The 13588-nt window shown below is 45.0% G+C and overlaps 1 protein-coding gene across 10 annotated transcripts in view; it reads right to left on the bottom strand.

Annotated features, from left to right (window-relative positions):
* Positions 1-12287, bottom strand: part of zmiz1a (zinc finger, MIZ-type containing 1a) — a 438054-nt gene extending 425767 nt beyond the window's left edge. For 3 of the 10 annotated variants that reach the window (XM_078530851.1, XM_078530860.1, XM_078530857.1), the window contains exon 1: positions 12029-12284. The gene's annotated coding sequence lies outside the window, so the exon portion shown is untranslated. Of the gene's footprint in view, positions 1-12024 lie in introns of all 10 variants that reach the window. The other 7 variants (XM_078530858.1, XM_078530854.1, XM_078530861.1 and 4 more) reach the window with 5 other exon arrangements.
* Between the last annotated feature and the right edge of the window lie 1301 nt (positions 12288-13588).

Raw genomic sequence — 13588 nt, 5'->3', positions numbered from 1 at the left:
TCAGAAAAACCCAGTATGAAATGGCTGGCTCTCATTGTCTTAATACTCCCAATGCTTTAAAGTGTTACTGGACATGCATGTTGCAAAAGATCACTAGTCAATCTCCCCTGGTATAGTAAGACCCAAGAGCCAACGGTAAGTGCAGTGAGAGGAGCACAGTGCACAGACGTAATTCAGCCCCCATTTTAAAGTCAGTCCTTGCGTTTAAATACTTCCATTATAATTTCTAAAGTCCTCATTTATAATAAAAACTGTATGCAAATTCCTGGATCCACATTTGTGTTAAATGCCTATGTCAACGGGTCATAGTGTAATGACTCTCTCCTGCTAGGTGTGGTGCAATGACCCCCCACTGGAAAGATAGCCAGCATGGATTTACAAATGAAAAAACTCAACAGAGAGTGTACTAGCTGGAGATTTTCAACACGGGTTAAAAGAAAAAGTGACACGATGGCAAACATGCCCAGAGGAGGCCAGGGTTCCTTGCAAATCAACTGGGTTTTTGAGAATTGATATCAATTTAGTCCACTCTCAACAAGATTTCGGCTGCTCAGAGATTCAACACTGTGGACCTCACCCAGAGGCAAAATAAAAATCTTAAATAGCTAAGGAGGATGAGAAGTCCAGTGAAACTTAGGATCTAACACAGCTAAGAACAGAGACCAAACGCAGCCACAAGTCAAGTAAGATGATTTACAATAAGGAGGAAAAGAAATTCCATTATACAAAACACTCTTTGGCTTCAAGGCTCATCATTGTCATTTGCCCAGTAGTCCTGGCGTCTAAATATTGCTCCAGAGATTGCACTCGCACAAGGCAGAGCACCATTCCTTATTCAAACCTTCACACGTGTGCTGCTCCTTTAGTACAATACCAGTCAAGGGGACAAGGGTATTATTGAAGTGGTTTCCTGAAGAGTTGCAGATGTGATTACAGCAGTTCCTACAATAACTGTGATCTCCAAAACAAAAAGGAAGAGTGTTTGAAGGAAAAGCGGTAGTTTTCCCCCTCGTGGTAGCCAGTTTTTGTCCTGGACTGTAAACAGCTAGCGATCAGCAGGAGGTAGGTAACCTCACCAACGTGCAACCCCAATTCACACTTGGCTTTTAAAGTTAGTTGCATATCAAACATGTGTAACTCTTGCAACCGGAGAGGAGGGAAAAAAGGAGGGGAGACCTCGTTCTGAAGCCAATTTCTTGAATGCACAGTGGCTGAGTGGGCAAACAGCATCAGCTCTGCACCTGTTGTACACAATTAGTTCTCTTTACTCCTGTGGCCCTATTGGTGACTGGAGACTGGGGCTGCTTTAAAACAAACAGGCAGACTGCATGGAGAGAACGCATCCAAAACACTGGATAGTGAGAAAATCTTCCTCTTTCAAGGAAGTGGATCAAGCAGTGAAAGAACGTCTTTGTTGAACGAAAGAAAGAAAGAAAATAACCAAAACATTACCGCTCGTTAAGTCTGGCTAAAATAAGGGATCAGCTACTTTAGTCCATAGCAGTGCTTTCCCTACACCTTCACTTTAGTTTGACACTGGCAATTTGTGCTTGTTTGTTTGAGTTTCTTCCACCACCACCAACCACCCCCACCTCCCGCCCCCACCAGCAACACACCCCCATGTTTTTAAAACATCTTTTCTGCTCCCTCTCATCCCAATCTACTTTTTTCTTACTGGACTTCTTCCTACAGCCATTGAAGCTGCAAAGTACTCCACTTCCCCATTCATGAATTAACTAACTGGTTGGCACAGAACAGGACATGTCTAGCCAGTTCCTTGGTCACACCAGCCCATCTAGCAGGCAGTCAAACAGCCCCAAATTCAACAATTTAAAAAAAAATTATTATTCATTCATGGAATGTGGGCTGGGCCAGCATTCATTGCCCATCCCTAGTTGCCCCTGTTCGGAGGGCATTGAAGAATAAACCACATTGCTGTGGGTCTGGAGTCACATGTAGGCCAGACCAGGCAAGGGCAGCAGATTTCCTTGCCCGAAGGGGATTAGTGAGCCAGATGGGTTTTTACAACAATCGACAATGGTTTCATTAGACTTTTAATTCCAGATTTTTATTGAATTCAAATTCCACCATCTACCATGGTGGGATTCAAACCCAGAGCTTTACCTTGGGTCTCTGGATTACTAGTCCAGCAACAATACCACTACACCATGGATAAATCTGAGCTTAATGTGAAGCATTTGGCAGTGCAACATTTTCACGCTAGTGGTGGCAAGCAGGCACTATATTTGTGTAGTGTTCAACTTAGGGTGACTAGGTCACTTGAGACTTCAAAGGGCGGCCGTGCCTTTTGCGAGACTCCCAAGGCTCAGGTAAGGGTCACATGCTCAGGATTACCGGTCATGGCCAACAGCAGAGCCAGTGGATTTTCAGTGCTGATGGTGGAAGAGCTAAAACCTCGAGGGATGACGGCTGCTTCCAGGCGGAGGATCCTTCGGGAAGAGAGCTGGTGTCTCCCTCAAGTACACATTAAGGGAGGCAACAGGAAACCACCTTCTGTATCCTTTCCCACCCCACCTCCCCCCGCCAAGTCATACTGATCATTGAAATTGAGAAATAAGAGCAGGAGTAGGCTGTACGAGTCTGCTCTGTCATTCAATATGATCATGGGCTGAACTTGGACCTCAACTCCTTAAATAGGAGCTGAAGTGGAACGTGCCAGACCATGAGGTGTGGGAAAAACGAGTAGAGGGTCTACCCGTAGGCAGGTCACTACCATCAGTTCAACCCCCAATTAACCACTGTCGGTCAGATTGGGTTTGGTGAAATACAAAAGTTTTGTCATTTTCATGTCCTGGGAACGGAGGGCAATTTACCGCAAGACACTGGCTTCCTTTCTCTAACTCACTCCCGCTGGAAACGCAACACTGTTGCCAGATACACTCAGCATTGAGCAACTTTCTATAGAGTTTCAGGGATTTGGTTTTTTTTCTCTCTTGGCCTCTTCCTCAATTCCCTCCCTGGGGGTCTGTTTCCATGAGAAATGATCATCATCCAGTGCTATCCTCGTCTGACCAGTATTACACAAGGAAAAGAGGAACAGGAGCAGGAATAGGCCATTTGGCCTTTCCACAAGATCAGGGTTGATTCTTTATCTCAACTCCACCTTCCTGCACTATCCCCGTATCCATTAATTGCTTTGGTAACTCAAAAACCTATCTACCTCTGTCTTGAATATTTCCAACCACTAAGAATCCACAGCCCTCTGGAGTGGAGAATTCCAACGATTCACAACTCTCTCGAGTGAAGAAATGTCTTCTCTTCTCGGTCTGAAATGGCTGATTCCTCGTTCCAAGGCTGTGACCACCCCCACCCCCACCCCCCGCCCCATGAAGCCTCAACAATACCAACAAGCCATCCGGCCATGGAGGGAATCACAGCTCAGTACCTATGCTGCCTTAACCCAAAGCCCACATACATTCCCAGCAGTAATCTCTGTAGATCAAAGAGACGAATCCCGGCTATTTTTCCTTCAGCAAGATCCAGGAAACACTCTGGCCAGTTTTAGTTTTGAGACCACTGCTCAGTCTGAGACTCCTCCAACAGAGCACACATCAAACCTACCACCTCCCTGAATTATAGGCGCTTAAAGTGGTGTCTTTATCTCCATGCCCAGAAAAGATTTCTCTGCTGTCATTTCCTACTTTGCTGCCTGCGCTTAGCATTCTCTTCCCGGCATTAGTTTATTTTTCTGAACTATGAACTGGGAAGAATTTGTGATGTGTGGTCCTGCAGTAGCTCACTGTGCAGCTCCAGTAATTTATTCTGCAAGTAGCTCCACTGCAAAGGCCAGGGAGGTCCCGTGTTCAATCCCTGCTGAGTTAAGCGAATGTCAGCCAAGATGACACTAGGAAAGCTCTTGGCCTCAGTGCTCCTGGTTGGAGAAGTAGGAAAGAAACAACAAAAAAAGAACACTGTGCCTGTGGGGGTTTTGGGTGAGCAGAGGATTGGATTGTGATGTCTCCATAGCCATTTTGCCTCTTGACACTTTAACAGTCATACCTCATACATTCAGAACCATCAATGAAGCAAGCTATCAATGGCAACAAGGAAAACTGTAGGTCAGGAACTACTCGCACACAGCAAGGGTGGTAAAAGTGTGGGACTTTCTTATGCAAAATTGCTACCAGGCTGACTGTTAATTTTAAATTCGGAGGTCAATCAATTTTCTTTTTAAAAACCAAAGGGATAAGGCATTAGATCATAGATCAACCACGGTCTCACTGACTAGCAGAACTATTGCAAGGGCCCAAATGGCCTCTGCTGTTCCTATGTACACTAGCAAAAAGAGAGCAGCCAGGGAAAAGGAGAAAAATGGTATGAAAAGAAACAAGAGGGATATAAAACAACTTGATTTTTCCCAACCCCGCCTCATCCCCCCCCCTCCCCGGCCAACTCCTTTCTTTCTGCAATTAAGTCTCATTGGGTCATCCACTTCCTACAACAACCAGTCTTCTGCCAATGCTGCTCTTCAAGATGGTCAGAAACTCCTGAGTGACCTGGGGACAGCCATCCCATTGGACTTCCCTCCATCCCACGGGGAAAGGTCAAACAGATGGAAGTCCTCTCCAGGCAACATCTCAGGCATGGATGTGATCACCCCGGACAGTCGGAAAAAAAATAGAAACTGAACCCATGCCCTTCCAATCAATGATGCCTCAAGTTACAGCGTTTTAAGTGTCAGTTTCTGCCTTGTACAATACAAACTGGAAACCTTGTTAGTATCTGGTTCATTTGCCATTTAAAATGCTCCCAAGGGGGGGAAAAAAACACACAAAAGGAAAAGCTTTAAGCCACAAATTGTTTGATCATGAAGGGACAGAGATGTGTATGAACGAGGGTGGCCATATCTTTCGTTATGCTATCTCTTAGGTAGTAAGCAAAACTGTAGGTCAACAAATATTTGCACACACAAAGGGTGGTAGAAGTTTGGAACTCTCTTCCGCAAAACTGCTGCTAGGTCACTCGTTAATTTTAAATCTGAGATCAGTGACCCCAAGGCTGGAGAATCCCAAATGGCAGAAAATGATTACAGCAAAAACAGCAACCATTCACTGAGCAAGAGGATTACTCATCTTTAAAACAAACATGCACAATGTCCGATAAATCAGGAAGTGATGGAAAAGCTCAGAGCAGGTCTGGCTGTATCCGTGGAGATGTTAATGTCTTAAGTCCAATATGACTCTTCTTCAGAACAAGTTATATGGGACTCGAAACATCAACCCTGTTTCTCTCGCCACAGATGCTGCCAGACCTGATGAGTTTTTCCAGCATTTCCCGTTGTTATTCCAGATCTCCAGTATGTTGCTTTTATTTAATGACACGCGGGATGCTATTCACTCAAACAAATTCATAACCAGGAGCACAATTCAGCAGATCAACCTCAATAAATGCAGTCCTCTACTTTATAACACCTTCAGGAAGATGCAGTCAGTAAAATTATACTCCTGTCTTCTATTTACTAGCCAACATTTGGCCCATTGTGCCCATGCCAGCTCTCTTAAAAACAACTTCGCCAGCCCCACTCCCCTGCCCTTTCCCCACAGCCCTGCAATTTTTCTCTGTCCAGGCGCTTATCCAATTTCCTTTTGAAAGTGTCGATTGAATCTGCCTCTACCACATTCTAAGGCAGTGCATTCCAGACCCTAAACATGCGCTGTGTAAAAGGTTCTTGCTCATGTGGCCGTTGGTTCTTTTGCCAGCCATCTAAATCTGTGCCTTCTGATTCTCAACCCTTCCCGAAATAGGAGCACTTTTTCCCTCTAACTGCTCTGCCTGGACCCCTCATGCTTTTGAACACCTCTATCAAAAGTAGATCATTAGAAAGCTCTCAACTTTCAAAGGTTAAGGGTTAGCCACGTGAATAAGGTTGGTGCACCTTCACCTAATTCCCACTTGAAAGTGGCAAAGAACCCCTGTTGAGCAACGACTATCGAGATGCCCCCCCCGCCACTGAAGCATGCGCTTGTCTTACAAGAAGAGATGATCAGTTATCAGTGGTGGCATTTCGCACTAAACGACTGCCTGAAATCCAGTGCTCATGACTCTGTCACTCACAGTCAAACTAGACCAGTTTTTTTGGTTACGAGTCTGATAAGGGACAGAAATAAACCACTTACGTCTAACCTTGGAAAGAATCATCATCTTTCAACTATTCCCTCTGTCTCCAAACCCAAAGAACTTGTCAACCAGAAACCTTACAGGAAGAGAAAGCTGGATATACTAGCAAATGACATGAGAGGTGCCAAAGTAAAAGCCATTATAAAACCCTACTTATATACAGGCAATGAAGGAAATGTATAGGTTTGAATGTGAAAATATATTTTAGCAACATGTTTTGTTAAACACACAATCCATATTTCATTGGAAAGTCCACTAATTGCAATACAACGCAGAGTTATTCATAATCTATGTATATCTTTATACTTTCTACAATTCTTATCACTCCAACCAAGACGTCATGAAACAAGGGAAGTGCCAGTGCCAACTGGTTAGAGCTGCCTCTTCCATCGACTCCCTCCAATTAATTCCACTTCACTGTTTCACTCTTCTATCAATTATGACCTTGACTGGAAGCGTTTAAACAAAAACACAAACAAACATTGCTCTCTTTCTATTGTAAGAGAGGCTACAAAACTGTTTTGGAGAGAGTAACAAAGGCTGCAAAGCATCCCAGGGCTCATTAAGTGCAACAGCCATTCGGTCAACTTGATTGTCCTGCAGATAAATATCATCTTGACCTCTAAAGACGTGCAAAAATCACTAACACTTTCTCAAGTACGGTGATTTTAAATACTGTACATCATGGCAAGACTGCGAAAGCCTGCTCTCAGTGGTCAAATCACTTTTCATGAAATTCAATCTCAGCCAAGGAGATACTCCTGCCTGCTGTTTCAAACATGACCATTCAGCTTGATATGATAGTTGCAGTAAAGTCTGGATAACTTTGCATGTTGAGAGGCCAGATTGGCGTTTTCAAAGAGGAAGTGCCAACTACAATACTCAGAGATGTGTCAACTGACATTTTCACAAAAATGAAAAGATCTCTCAGATTATCAGTGGTGTACTTTGGTAGATACTGTGGCAGGCTAAAGAGGAAACCAACTGGCTTATGGTGGTTGGCCCTGAACAATACAGGAACAAACTTACTGTTCCATTAATATTACAGCTTTGTGACAGTCCACACAAATGGCTCAGGGGGTGAATATGCTGAATAGATTGGCACAGAGCCACATGGCTACTAACATACGAGATCCCTTCATTTTCAGGAAATGGCAGTTGACATTGAGCACTGAGGAGCTGAAACATTGACACTTCCTCTTTGAAGAGGCCAACATGGCCTTTGGAGGTGCGAAAGGCCCAATCTCCATTGTGCTGAACATTCCACAGTCAAGTTTGAGAAAGCAGTCAGGTGCATCTTGTGGCATGGGACAACCTGATGCCATTAAAGGTTTGGAAAAGTGATTTGACAGTATAATCAATGAAGGTGGCATCTCAGATTCAATCCCCATTCTGCATGGAGATGGCTGATTACAACCAGGGAAATGGCAAGAAAATTGCCATGATCAGAAAGAAAATCCTCCTCTTCAAACACTCTTCAAACATAACCAACAACTTCTGTTGCAAAGCGCCCATAAGCAAAAGTGAAAACTACACTGCAGCATCTTAACACTTCAGGGGGATTTGGAGAATGTTACTGGGATCATAAGGCAATGATTACTTTCCCCTACCTACTTATTCCTTCTGTCCTGGAGGTGTATTGATCCCAACTTGGCCCCCTCTGCCTTACCCAGGAGATCAAACTCGATGTATACACCCAGAGAGCAAACAGTCTGTTGGCAAAGCTAATCGACTGACAAGAGGGGACCAATGGAACCAAATCTGGCTGAATGCAAACCTGGTTTTCACACAGTCCACTGAACCCAGGACGAGAACCCTTGATGAGTCTCCTCTATCTTCTCATGTACAGGCGTCTAACTGTGGCTCAATGGTAGCAGTCCCACCGGAGTCGGAAGTTTGTGGATTCAAGTCACCCTCCAGAAATTTGGGGCCATGATTTAGGCCAATAGCCCAATGCAGTTCTGAGGGACTGCTGAACTATCGGACGAGTAATTAAACAGAAAGCCAACCTGTCCTCTCAGGTGGGTGTACAATATCCCACGGCGCTAATTTATGAACAGCAGGAGAGTTAACTCCACTGTTCTCGCCAATATTTGTCCCTCAAACAACATCACTAAAGGAGATTAGCAGTGGTCATCATATTTCCATTTGCTGGGGCTTGCTGTGCCCATATAGGCTGTCACATCTCCTCATTACAACAGTGACTACACTTCAAAAAATACTTCATTGACAGTAAAGGACTGTAGCATGTCCTGAGATCATGAAAGACATTATATAAATCCAAGTCTCTCTTTTACAACGAACTCTGCTGGAAAACCCAAACATCAACTCAGCTAAAATCATCACATACCAGGGGCAAATCTTAGGGATGTAATACGACTCAATGCTACATCACATGGTCTATCCACCCACTAAGACATGGAGGATTGGGGGTGGGTTGCTGCTGCAGGTCAAAACTCAATATTTCAAATATTACTGTTGGAGAATAATTATAATCTTTTGTACTTCAACTTCATTTGATCATATTTTATACCGGAAACCTGATTATATTCACAACCTGTCCCTACACCCTCCTGCTATATCTCCTAATAGGTACTCCATCAATCTATACATCAGCTGATACATTATTTCCACCCATGGCAGTACATATAGACTCTCCATCACCTGTGCAGTCAACTCACTCAAACAATTCACTGGTCATTTCCCTGGCAAAGACTGTGGAGGGAGAGTATGTTGAATATATAAACAGTATTATACAACATACCAGATGGTCAGGGGATAAATTACAGGCATCTTTGTGTCAGTCCTTCATCAGGTTGGATCTGAAGTGCACGCTCGTGATTTCACTACTTGTGCACATACTGACCCCGAACCAACTTGGGACACAATACACATCTGTACCTGACCTGCAACCATCTGTTATTCCCCTGCATCTTCAGAAGTAGATTTTGCTCTTCCAACATTCCCCATCCATTGTAATCAAACAAATGCCAGTATCTTTCGAAAAGTCACACATATCCCCCGATGTTACAGTACGAATATCCACCCTTTTGTAAATGTGATACCATTCTATGTTGGACCATCACTCATTTTGATTCAAAGCTCACCATCGTCACCCATATATTGTCACCATCCACTGACGGCACTAGCATCACATCATGGTCAGCCATCCATCCATAACAGAGCGCACTTACATCACCGTAACAGCCATTGCTTTCATTCCTGGTGACCTGCTCACTTGTGTAGTCATTGTATCTTTACATAGAATTAACAGCACAGAAACAGGCTACTCTGCCCAACTGATCTATACTGGTGTTCGGCCTCTAATGAGCCTCATCCCAGTCTACTTCATCTAACTCTTTAACTATCAGCATTTCCTTTGCTTGAAAGCTTCCATTTTCTAACACTTAGGACAAGGAGACTTTTTTAAAAATAAGAAGCCTCCCATTTAAGGAGAAGGTGAAGAGAATTTTTTTCACCCAGGGGGTCGTTAGTCTGTGGGATTTTCTTCCCCTGGGAACAATGGAGGGTCACTGAATACTTTTAAGGCTGAGTTAGATAGGTTTTTGATTGTCAAGGGAGTCAAAGGTTAAGGACAGGAAAGTGGAGTTGAGGCCACAGTCAGATCAGCCATGATAGTATCCAATAGGCTCAAGGGGCCAAATGGCCTACTCACTCTAACTTGTATGTTCATATGCCAGACTGACTGCATATATAATGTAGAAAGTAACTGGACAACAATCAGAAAATTTCAGTGGTTTGGACTTTCAATGGTTCCAAAGTCAAACTGTAACTCCTGTCCACCATCCATTATTTTTCAGCTACTCATGTAATGCAATTAAATGTTTTAAAAACTGCAAGCCAAATCCATCACACAGGGGGCTGATAGTTAGCTTCTATTTAAAATCAAAACTTAAGTGCTTCATGCTGAATGTGAATACGAGATATGGCCCCTCCCACTCCAGCCCTGTCATCGATGTAACCCATTGTAATGGCATTCATCACCTGGGACAGCACAGCCCATAATACTGGGGTCCTGATCCTAACATTGCAGAATTACGATCCAGTTAAAAACAAGTTGTTCTTCATGTTGTAACAGTGCTGTCTGAGACACAGACTTGCACGTGCTCCACTGCAGGTTTCAGTGGCATTGTGTCTTTTGTTTAACATGCTGTTTCAACATCCTCGACTTGAGCAGAGTTGAGGTCAAAGCAGTGCTGCCATCACCAGTGTTCACGCACCCAAATCAGGGCAGTTAAGATGGTAGATGCCCATAAATGACACCTTTCACCCATTACTCTTCTGCACCACCCGCCCGCCCCCCCCATATGATCGTTCCAACCAAGTGCTATATCGTATAACACTGTCTGATTCACAATGATCCTTATTCAGAACCCAAATGGACAATTCACCAAAACAAGCTCATTTAGGCAGCACCCAGCAAACACCCGGGGTCATACAACCCCCTCTCTCGCTCCAACGTCTCTTAGCAAACCTTTGATGGAGCATTTGTTAGACCTGCCAAGTTAAATCCTTCCTTCTCACGTCAATGAATTCAAAAGGCAGTCAATACATCAGATTCACGGGCCTGGAGTGGTAAGTGGGGATCAATTTCTCTGACACTTAATATTCATCAGAATGTTGGGATGCCACAAATTAACCAACTCCATAACTGTGCACAGAAGCCCCCAAAAAAGTAAACAATAGCCTCAGAAACTTGGTAGTTTTAAAAAGCAGTAAATGTTATCCTGTAAAATGACATCATTTAAAATTAATAGTTAAACTCATCTTAGCAAATGCCAGAAAATATGGTTAATATTAACACTTTTAAGGTACAATGATTTCAAAATGACATGTACAGGTGCAGAAAACCAATTTCCTACATCATATTTCATTGTTTCAGGACTGGGTTAAATAACATTTCTCTGCTTAGGCTATTTTTTTAAAATCTCAACACAGTCTTAGGATTTTACATTCCTTTGGTGACTCGTTGACAGCAAAAATAATGGATTTCCTCTCCATCTCTCCCTTTCAACAGTCATCTGGAGAGTATTCCACCCCCCCACCCCCCCAACCCCCAAAAAACAATGGTTAGAAAGCAGAACAGGCCAGTTTAATTTGCCTCCTTTCTTTCTCTCTCTCTCCCTCTCTCTCTCTCTCTGTTAACTGCTCTGGCTTCCTGGACAGATGTACAGGAGAACCTCTTCCTTCTGATCTGCTAAAAAAGGCCCTGGTACCAAGTGGCTGCCCTATCCATGAGACACTAACAACCTGAGAGGGAGAAAGAGAGAGAGAGAGAGAGAGAAAGAACGCTCACCTCCTTGACCATCTTTTTTCAACTAAAGCTTAACTCGAAACTAGCCATCAGATAGGAACTTGACTGTCTGGATAAATCCCTACTCCAAAGTATTTCCCCCCCACCCTCCCCCCATTACCCCCGCCCCCCTCCACCCCATATATATATATATATATATACACACACAAAGTGGCCTAAGCCCAGACCGAACACTTTTCTCGCTTTCTCTTTACTCCCCAAAGCTTTCCAGCACTAGGGAGGGACTTATCCAAGGAAAACATCGTACCCGATTCCTGTCTGCCCCTCACCGTGCCAACAAAAACGAGTCAGGAATCCGGCGTGAATTATACAGATCTCCACACATCCAGCGGCTGTAAAAAGGGGGGTGGGGGTGGTGGGGGGTGAAATACACAGAGCGTCTCCTTAACTGGTTTCTCTATCGGAGACCACCCCCCACCCACCCACCCACCCACCAACCATTGTTTCATTAGTGAGAGCCTCATTCACCAGAGAGCAGCGGCTCCTTACAGCCCCAGCACAAGAGACAAAAAAAAAGGTGTGAAATCTCAAGAAATTGACATGAAACTTACTTACGGAATGAAACAGCCCGGAATGAGAAATCCCTTTGCGGAGGCCTCGGTATTTCTCTGCCTCGTGTGTCCCCAGTTTAAAAAAAAAGGGAGAGAGAGAGAGAGAGAGAGAGAAAAAGACCGACTTAATGTTAGTGCGTGAGTCAGTGAATCAACCAGCATACAGGGGAGCAAGTTGAAGTGTCAAATTACATTGGCTAGTCTATTACCAAAGGGCCATGCTTGGCGGCTGGTAGCAAAATGTGTCCCAGATCTCCAGCTCACAGCCAGGCGCGGGGATGAGGAGTCAGCGCAGTCAGTGCAGGACTGGATTTGTATTCCTCCCTCCCTCCCTCTGTCTCTCTCTCTCCCTCCCTCTGTCTCTCTCCCTCTGTCTCTCTCTCTCCCTCTGTCTCTCTCTCTCTGTCTCCCTCCCTCCCTCTGTCTCTCTCTGTCTCTCTCTCTCCCTCCCTCTGTCTCTCTCCCTCTGTCTCTCTCTCTCCCTCTGTCTCTCTCTCTCTGTCTCTCTCTCTCCCTCTCTCTCTCTCTCTCTGTCTCTCTCTCCCTCTGTCTCTCTCTGTCTCTCTCTCTCCCTCCCTCTGTCTCTCTCTCTCCCTCCCTCTGTCTCTCTCTCTCTTTCTCCCTCTGTCTCTCTCTCTCTTTCTCCCTCTGTCTCTCTCTCTCTTTCTCCCTCTGTCTCTCTCTCTGTCTCTCTCTCTCCCTCTGTCTCTCTCTCTCCCTCTGTCTCTCTCTCTCTCCCTCTGTCTCTCTCTCTGTCTCTCTCTCTCTCTCTCCCTCTCTCTCTCCCTCTGTCTCTCTCTCTCTCCCTCTGTCTCTCTCTCTCTCCCTCTGTCTCTCTCCCTCTCCCTCTGTCTCTCTCCCTCTGTCTCTCTCTCCCTCCCTCTGTCTCTCTCTCTCCCTCTGTCTCTCTCTCTCCCTCTGTCTCTCCCTCTGTCTCTCTCTCTCTCTCTCCCTCTGTCTCTCTCTCTCTCCCTCTGTCTCTCTCTGTCTCTCCCTCTGTCCCCCTCTCTCTCCCTCCTTTAATCAGCAGCCAGGTTTAGACCATCACGGTGGAGCCTCGACACCCCTGCTCCGGAGTCTGTACCTGCTCCTGACGGTGATCGCGGATGGTGAAAAGCCTTTGGGAAGCCCAGCGTTAGGAAGACGGGGGGTTTACACACAGGAAATCCGGGCGGAATGTCATTCAGTAACATAGAACGCCTTAAATAAAAAAGAAGAGACCCCGAAATAAGTTAGAGAGAAGACTTTGCGGGAGTATATATATTCCCAGGGGGAGAGGGGGAGTGTTTCACATGGGGTGCAAAACCTTCCAGAAGAGTGTTGGGATTTGAAAGCCAGTGCAGGGTATTGGGGTGGGGGAACTGGGGGCTTGTGAGAGGCTGCTTGGTGGATCCGCCGCTCCTGGGATGTTGGCCGTGAGCAACTCCACACGGGTAAAGCCTGATCCGGCTTTTCCAGGCTGCTCTTCTCTCTCTCCCTCTCTCTCTCTCTCTCTCAGATGGAAAGCCACACTGAATAACAAAGGCATGTTTGAGAGCAGGGCTGGCTGACTGACGTCAAGGAA

Source organism: Cetorhinus maximus, chromosome 27 (genome assembly GCF_964194155.1).
Source record: "Cetorhinus maximus chromosome 27, sCetMax3.hap1.1, whole genome shotgun sequence".
Classification (NCBI taxonomy): Eukaryota; Metazoa; Chordata; class Chondrichthyes; order Lamniformes; family Cetorhinidae; genus Cetorhinus; species Cetorhinus maximus.
The sequence above is the reverse complement of the archived record's forward strand: the minus strand, read 5'-3'. Positions and strand labels throughout refer to the sequence as shown.